This window comes from Python bivittatus, unplaced genomic scaffold, assembly GCF_059951505.1.
Source record: "Python bivittatus isolate LINGU-HERP-01145 unplaced genomic scaffold, Pbiv_v1 ctg000020_np1212, whole genome shotgun sequence".
In the NCBI taxonomy this organism is placed as follows: domain Eukaryota; kingdom Metazoa; phylum Chordata; class Lepidosauria; order Squamata; family Pythonidae; genus Python; species Python bivittatus.
The window spans coordinates 68,374,993-68,384,849 of NW_028277030.1; positions in this window are offsets into that span (position 1 = coordinate 68,374,993).

Below are 9,857 nucleotides of genomic sequence, written 5' to 3' on the forward strand. Positions count from 1 at the left end.
GGGTCCTACAAGATGACGTTCCCTAATTGACAGGGTCTGGAGCTTTATGTTCCTGCCACACCTGATGGGACAGGTAGAGACCATTGGAATGACAGGTAGAGGCCTCAAATAACCTGCCCCATGCCATGAAGGGCTTGAATTGCACCTGGAAGCTTGCTTGCTTGCTTATTTAGTTATAAATCCAATTTATATCACCGCCCAACTCTCCCACAAGGAGGGACTTGGATATTGGAAGGCAGCACTGTTCACAAAGCAAAGGTATAACGTCGTCCTATCTGTAACTATCGCAGCAATCCAGATTGTTTGATCCCGTATCGAAGCAGATGGAGCAGAACTGGAACATATTTAAATGGAGCTTTACATGGAAAAAAAGTTACCTGCGATGTTGCTTCTATGTTAAATTTTCCATGGAAAATCAATACCAAATCCAAACCCTACTACTGAATCTTACGACATAGGGATTATACCATTCATCTGCTCCTAGACATACTGCTTGCCATTGAGCAATGCTGGCTGCAAAACAGTGCTGAAAGAAAAAAAATGGGGAGGGTCTTTGCAGCCTTCTTTCCCACATGGATTTCTTCTTTCCCACATTCTCCATGCGGGAGAAGCCCATGGGAAAGCAAGGGCATCCTGTCTCTGTGGCATTTCCTTTCCCATTGCTCAGTCTGCCTGCCACAAACCTCATGTCCCGGTTTACAGTATGTTTCACTCAATCCAGCATGGAAAAGCCCTCAAGTGCAGGTCATGCTGAGATAGCGTGTTGGTGAGGAAAAGGCTTTTTAGGCTTCCCAGCGCATTCGCTGATAACTCTATAAATAGCTTCTCTCTTACAACACTAAGCTCTAGATTCACAGGACTTGCTGATATGTCACTACAGTGAACTGAAAATATTTTGGGTTTCTCTAACATTTGTTAAGAGTTGTGAACTAAGAACAGTATGCAATTGCTCTGCTGCGGAATAGTACATGGAACCATCCATTTTGTGCAGTTCTGAATACACAGATTTCTGAAAGATGTATACAGGTAGTTCTCAGTTAACGAGGGTAATTGGTACCGGGATTTCCATCACTAAGTGATGCGGCCATAAAGTGCGACATCACATGATTGCATCACTTAGCAATGGAAATCTCAGCAGTCCCCATTGCCATCGTTAACCGAATCCCACCAGTCATTAGGTGAGGACCCACCCTGATCCAAGCCATTTCCGGCTTGGTCCCTCCCAGTCCTGAGCCTCAGTAAAGTAAGGGACTTCCTCCTCTTGAACTACCCCCACCTGCCTATCTCCTCCCATCTCTGCCTTTTGGCCACCCTACACAGCGGCACTCCTCGGCAGTGGTGCACACATTGGTGCTGGGGCTGAAGTAGACGCTTGGGACCTTCAGCAGTCTCAGCTGGCCACTGCCACTCTCGGGCCTCTACTTCAGCCCCAGTGCTGCCACCACCACTGAGGAGTGCTGCCTCAAGCCCCACGCTGTGGCCAGCCACCCCAGTGCCACAGTGCAAAACCCCAGCTGCCCCCACCACCCTGCGCTCCGCTGGCCAAATATTACTTATCAAATATCTTGAATTATTTATTTATTTATTTAAATTTATTGGCTATCGAACTCCAGTGAACTCTGGAGCTTGGAAGGCATAGGGAGCATAGAATCAACTGTATACAATACACAGTTCAAAGTCAATATACAAACCATTTAAACCTTCAGTTCATACTGTGACTGGGGAGGGGAATTAATGTCTTCTTAAAAATCAAAATAGCACCTATGGCGTAAGGGGTTGTAGAGCCCCTGTTGATAATGGTTTTTGGCATATGGGATCTAGTTGAATGCACAGGATTTTCTCCTTACTGTTTTTTATTTAACTGTAAATCACCCAGAGTCATTATGTAGTCAGGCGGTCTCTAAATATAATAACAACAATATATAAATTGAGCCTCTTATCATGCAACCCCTACAAGAGTCTAGCATACAGGCTCAATAAACTAAAGTTTTTACTGAAAAAATGAATTGCCAAAGCATCATGATCCAATCAGCTACCACTGAGGGTCTGTTGAAAGAGACTGAATTGAAACCAGCTGATCAACACAATGACATAGCAGGACAAAATAGAATGAGTTAGTGTTTGTAGTTTTAAGATTTACAAACTCCATCTTCTACAGGAAAGTAAGAGTTTCAGTGAAAAGTATGAAACTGATTGGTTTCTTTAATACTTTCAAATTTAAACATTATTTGGGAATGGAAGCAATTTTTTAATTGGAAATATCATTTGTGAAAGGTATAGAGCCCCACAGCTTGTAACGTTCATTCTGAGAAAAATAGTAAGTTGTTTCTATAGTTGAATCAGTAATTCTTAAAATATACTTACAAAGCAATCATGAGGTAGGTGTGTGTGTAAAAACTTGTTTATTTGCAGCCTTTAAGACTTGAGAGGATGCAGTGGTGGAGCCATTCTTAAAATTTTGATCCATTTCCTTGGGAGTTGGAGGCAATTTTTTTTTTAAATGAAAAGAGGTTTTTCTGTATCTGATATAAGTAAAGGCTCCATTGTGCCTTGTGAAAATCATTTAGAGGAGGGCCCTTCAAAGCATCAAGGTGGTCATACCTTCTCAAAGATTTGGGGTGGCTGCTTTAAGCGTAGCAGAGTACAGAAGAGCCTTCCATTTGGATTGGTGGCAAAGCAAGCCATTCCCTCTGAATGAACTGCACAGCTATAACTACTTTACAATTATTATCAAATGGCTTCATATTAGTGCATAAAACCACTCAAAGGGTTAATGGCTGCTGTTATGTGTAGAATATTCTACACGGGAACCCACGGGGGCTTATTTCAAAGCAAACACTTAGAATAGGCCAGCAAATATCATTTCCTTACATATTAGAAGCTGCTATGGAGTTAATATGATTCTATACAGCACTTTAAAAAGTACCAATATAACAGATAACCATTTCATTTTTGCTCATTAAGTACTCACTGGATTGCTGCCCAAACCCCTTAGTGTGAGCATAAGGCACTTCTGCTCATGTACCCCGAAGTACTGATTCTTGTCTCCAAAATTCAAGTTTTCCACAGTTCTTGAACATGCTTTCCTCAAAGGCCTGGGAAACCTGTGACATGAAGTTGTGTGAATGAAGCGACCACCACTGGAGAAAATGGATAATTCCACGTGCAGTCCAAGTACTTGTCACAGAAATGTTTGAATCCAAAGTAAAGGCATAATATTTACCCCTAAAATAATGACACCTTATTACAAAAATATGTAAATTTTAAAGATTCCTGATGGTATGAATAGGAAAGGCACCTGTAAGATTTCACATTAAAATAATTAGTTCTAGGGGCAGACATTGAACATAAAGCTAATTAATTTATCAAGCTACTAAGGTACAAAAAGCAACACAAACTAGCCTTTTAGAAGTTTAGAAGCAACATTTTGTTTTTGCTCTGAGATCAAAGACTTCCTGATAGATTTTCCTGAATTAATTTTATCACCTGTAAGCATGAATATTTGCTTTCTGCATCTGAATATTTTATATACAGAGTGTTTCTAGGTATTAAATAATCCTCTTAAAATCTGATGCTTGTATTGATACATACTGTCCATACATACTTGTGGAGATAAATTATTCAATATTTATTTAAGAATAAATTTGGCAATACTATTTACCTCTTGATTATTAAAAAGCACAGCACTAACATAATGGGATAGGTTTGATTAAAGTTGTGCAAGTCTACGTAGTCACTGTCTTAAAACCTTGCCCTTCGTATTTCTGTGGGTATGTGTGAAATGTTAATAGCTGTGTTAAAGAAAGGATTAGCAATGAAAAAAGCTGGAATAAGTAGCTTTAAAATACAGGCAGACTGTTCCTCCCCTGAGAGTACTTAATATATTATTAGAGAATTTGGTGGGGAGAAAACAATCCATTTTCTATTTATGAAAGATTCTTTAAATAGTTCAGTAGTTTATTACATGTTAAGTATTACAAGACTATTCACCAATAAAACAATATACTGGAACATGTCATTATTAAAGGCTGCCAATTATATGAGGCATGACTGCTTTGCTTTTCTATTATTATAATTATTTCTGCTAATATAGATGTTTGTTTCTTCTTGCATGCAGAACTATTTTTGTATACTTGTTTCTTGTTTCGGTGCTCTGTATTTCATATTGCTGGATTATAGGATTATAGTTACAAGTGTAGAGTCCCAGAAATAAGTACCACAGAGCTGAACAGCAGTTACTCTTGAATAGACATGGACATATATAATAACTACAGTATTGCACTGCATTCCTAATTCAGCTATCTAAAAGTAAAGCCAATTGATTTAAGTGGGGATAGCCCTTAATATGCATAGAATTGCAGCCCAAATAATTTATACTAATATAAATATATTCTATTTAAATAAGACACTGATTTTAACTTGACCCTTTGTCCTACAAATTGCTTTCTAAAGGGTATGGTGGTGCACTCTGGTGGTTGCTTTTATAATTATTTCTAATAAGATTAGTGGAATTAAGTATATGTGCTTGGATAACTTAAATAGAAATACTGCATTCCTGCTTCTTGCCCATAAATGGCTCCCAAGAGTGGGTGGTGGGAGCCAGGTACAAGTCAGGACATCACAAGAACCAAACAGATAAAGATACCACCTCCCCAAATTCCATTCTAGATCAGGGACTGCACACATAGGCTCTTTTTTAAAATAAAATCCTACACTAGAGAGGATGTTGGGTGAATCCTACAAATGTTACCACTTTCTAGGTCATCTGACCATTAACTACCATGTTTGAATGACAGAAAGTATTCTTAGTCCAGAAGATATTCATGGTAGTTTTAGCCAGGTAGGATGTTTACATTTCTACAGTATGTTGTTCTGCAACAATGTTATTTTCAATAGTTTGCTATAAATTGGCTATACTGAGGGTTATTAGTCATGATGTAAATAAACAAAGCCAAAGTATTGTAGGCTCCCATTAGAATTGCTAGCTTTTTGACCTTACTAACCGGAATGTATATTTATATAAATATATATTTTTCAAAATAGAGAATTCACAAACATTTGTTTGCTTCTTCGTCCCACCAGCTCTGAGAGAACCTTTATCATAACTGAAACCACTCTGTATCAGTTGATCAATGTCCATATTTGAGAGTTCTCCATCTAAAATATTTGTTGGTAAAGACATAGCTTCAATATCTGCCACATTCCTCTTCCCTCCCTTCCTGTTTTTTCTATCCAGCTTGCCTGATGACAAACCCCAGAAGTTTGCAGTTTTTTGTACAATAATTATTCCCACAACATGGAATTCTGTATTTTTAATAAGGATATGCAAAATCTACCATTCTGGAGAATTCCAGAATGTTCTGTTTCTTTTCCAGGTCATGCCAATCCCACCATTCTGAGGGTGGTCCCTTGCTTTCTGGAAGTTAATTTCCAGACACCCCACCTCACCTCACCTGAATGGTTGGACATTTGTGGACTGAAGGAAAAACAGAATGATCCAGAGTTTTCCAGAACATTCTGTTCTCAGAATGATAGGTTTTACATATGCCTACTTTTCAATTGTTTTACAGTGATTAACGATAAGCCCTTTTAGGTGAATTAGCTAGGCACATACAGAGGATTTCATGGCTCCTGTTCTGTCCTTTTTTGTTAATAAAAACAAATTAATTACTTGCAGACAATTCATATCTAAGAATTTAAATTACTTAAATTCTTAATTCTCCTTAAAGGATTACAAGCTTTACACGAACAGAAAGCTGCAGCTGATGCAGTTCACATCATATCTAGTTTGACCCTGAGCATCAACTGATTAATTTGGTTTTTCGTCTGCTGTGTTTTAGCAAACTGTCAGTAGATTTTTAGACTCATTTGCGCCTCTGATTAAGCATATTCATGCTTCTGAAATTGTGAGTCCCTGTAGCTATGATCTTACAACATGCTCACCCATTGTTTACTTAACTGTGACTTACTAAATTAATCCAGTTTTCTAGCTTCACACAACACACATAACTATTAGCTACCCAGTCTGTTCTGTGAAACCAGGCTATACACAATCAGGTTTTTGTCTGAATGTTTTTGCAAGTTGGAGATATTTGGGGTGACTGTGGAATTCCACTGAATCAAAGTAGAAAGGTTTTGTCTGCTACAAACTAACCTGGTAAGTGCTCTAATCTAGAAAATGTAAGTACTAGTCAATGCACTCAGTATTAACTAGGCTAATTTAGTAAGTGCCCATTATAAAAATTAGGTGTAAACATTTTTATCCTACCCACTTGGAAGAGATACATAGAATGTATTTATGTATGTATGTATGTATGTATGTATGTATGTATGTATGAATGATGCAGATACTTCAAATCACATTTATTTTACCCATTATTTTCCTAAACTATATAGAACAAGTCAGCCTTTTCCTAAGTTGCACAGACAGATCTGGTTTAAAGATATGATTCATAAATTGGCATCATTTTGTAGCCACTAAATTTTAAGATTTAACATTGTCAGAGCACTTATCTGAGGTCCACATGCTGTTCTAAAAATTAAAACGAAAGAGGCCCTGTTGCACTTTCAGTGTTATATAAATTTCAGTGAATTTGGTTTTCTCACTGTAAACATTCTTGAATTTGAATGTAAATGAAATAAATGTTAATGAAGCTGAGATGTCCTGGGATCGAAAACCTCATTGTTTTCTGACAATGGCAGGAGACCTTTAATAACCAGGAGATAATGGTTTCCTCCATTCATCAACAATTAAATAGGTGGTTCAAAAAGGGGGAAAAAATTGCTCTGGTTGCTAAGCAGTGATTCACCATTTGTGCTACATTCATTCATGTTTGTTGTATGTGTTCAATAGATAAAGAGACACTTCACATAGATCCATCTAATTTGGATTCTTTATTTTACTATCATGCATGTCACAGAATGGTAAGACTTTACTAATGTTGTATATACAAATCTGACCCTAGCAGCCGCTCTACATTGAGACATTGGTCCTTTGGAGCAGAAATCTGGGACCTTGGAAGCCACGTGTGGCTCTCAGGCTCATTTCAAAAACCCTTTGCAAGAGATCAAGGCAACTCTCTAGTAAGAATGCTCTGTCACTTCCTTACCAGCTTGTTCTCTGGCAAGAGAGTGAGATAAAAGATGTTTAGAAAAAAGAGAAATCCAGGAAAAAAGTGTCAGAAATAGAAAAATGGCCATCCTCACTGTTGGCTTTAACCACAAACACCACAAGCATGCAATAATGTAACTTCCAATAGATTACTCTGTTATGGGCCTCAGTAAAATAAAGTTGCTAACCTGAGCTTTAACTGAAATCCAGAGCCATCTGAAACAAATAGGAATAATCTCTCTGTTCAGAAAAGCTACTCTCTAATTGCCTCCATTTTGTAAAGATCACTCCCAAGTGCCAATATACCCTTTTGATTGCCTCACCTGAATCAGATGGAAAAGGATAATTAGCATACCAAAGGCATGTCATTGCAAACTTCTGGACTATCTCCAGATATTTAAATCTCATGGGAGACAAATTAGCCATCAGAATCCCATAGCATGAGCCATATGGGTTATGTAGTAATATCCCAATACACTAGGAGCATACAATTTTCCTTGAGCAAAGGGCCATACTTGATCTTTGAGTGGCATGCCAGGGGTTGCATTTTACGAAGTAATGGACAGTGACATGACAAGCATCTCATTTATATTAAAAACTACAGTTTGGCAACCAAGTTTGGAATTATCCGGGGGGCCACATTTCAGAGGAATCACTTAGGCACAAATTCAATTTCCTAAAGAGACACCCAAAGAGCTACTATGACAGGGGTAAGAAAGCTAGGGTACTCCAGATATTTTGAATCATAGCTTCCGCAATCCCCTGCCATTATTCCTGTTGGTTGCATTGATAGGAGCCAAAATACAAGATATCTCATCCAGGAATTCTTGAAGTTGTATAGCAAATCTATGCTCAAGCACCTTATTCAATAACCCATCCTTCCCCAACCTGATGGTCTCCAAAACTGTTAGCTTTACTTCCTCAAATCTTCAGCTGGTAAACATTGGAGCTCTTACTGAAGACAAGGAAAGAATTGTAAGGCCATTCCTAAAGTTGGTTAAAGAATAATTCATAAATTCCTGAACCCCGGGAATTAGCTCTTACTCCAAATGTTAGAAGAGAAGGATATGATAGATCCCATATATTGAGTATCATGTCCAGTGGTTCAGCAAATGTAACTTTAAATCTTAGATTTAACAGCTGAGATATTGAGTTGATTTGCCTCAGTGTGGTTTTGCACATCATCTTGCAACCTCCTGTTAACTTCCTCTGATGCTTGCAAAAGCCAGAAGAGACAGCAGAGGAAGTTGTGGAGGACAGAGAAGCAATGCAAAGGAGCTGTTGCTTCACAAAGCATTGGGAGAGGTTCAGGGTCAGGGGCTTAACAGCTGATCACAACCAAAAAACCTAGATCTTAGTTGTTGTTGTTGTTGTTGTTGAGGAAAGGTTACAGAATCCTGGAAACTTGATATGTCTACATTTATTAGCACGTGTATTAAGGTAAGGCCTCTTTGATCCCTCTGATTCACTTTCTAATTTTCTCTTGTTGTACAGAAGGTGTTGCTACCTATTTGCCTAATAAGAAATGAATGCACAGATGTTACTGCCCTGCAGTGTTTTCTAAATTGTTATTCTAAATTGTTATTCCTGAAGAGAATATATGTAGCTCACGGATGAACTGTGGAGTCCTTGGTGATCTCTGAGCTTGACTGTTTGCCTTCATTACCCAAGTAGGTAACACCATCAGTGCGAGTAAGTGTGGAATTTGCTCCCTGTTTATATACAGTAATTTATACACAATCAAGCAGAAAACAATACCTTAATCAAGGAACTACCAATGAGAAAAACACATTCCCACTAAAACTGGCAAGGCAAGCTACTATATATGTATTTAAGAGAAAATCAACATGTCACATTTTGATCTAGAACTAATGGCATTCAGAGTGAGATGGATTCCAATTATTTAATATTCCACATATTTTGCATATATCACAAGACAGCCACTACCACAAACTACTGCTTTATTGTTCCAGAGTGGACTCAAAAGAGAAGACCTCCCCTCTGCTATTATTGGTACTATATTTATTGAAATCTAATGCAAGTTATTTAAATGCTTGTGCCCAACTAGGACCAAACTTTGCTGATTTCAAAATGCTGAGCACAGTAACACTTAGTTATTACTTGGGTTGGCACCATCAGGAAATCTCAGAGCTGCAGGCAAGTCTGAGCAAAAAAAAAAAAAATTCCTTGGAAGAAGGCAATGGCAAAACACTTCCATATTCTGACCAAGAAAATGAATGAGTTCATGAAGTCGCCAGGAGTCAAGATCAACTTGAACGGGGATGTAACTTTTTTTTTTACAGGATTCAAAAACTTGGATTCCAAACAGGGAAAAAATAATGCCTGATCCCTACACTCCTAGTTTTCCTACATTGACAAGTTCAGCTGAACTCAGTTACAGGGCTGTGTGTACATAGAGGATAGAACACAAGCAATGCCATTCCTGGCCCATCTAATCCTGCAGTCTGTTCCCACTGTGACCAACCAATGCACAAGGAAGCACTCTGCGATCAAGGCTTAGCCACTGGTCCCCATAACTTCGACGAATTGATCCAACCTGCTTTACAGCATTAAACTGTATTTTTACTTCAGATCTTCCCTACTAGTGTGGAGACAAATGAGTATGGAATATGTAGTACCGTAGTTTGTATTACCACATCTTTTTTCTGAAGAGGACAATAATTTGATATATTTGTATCTTTGGTAACACTGGCAGCCAATTTATTTATAAACACTATTCTGTTGT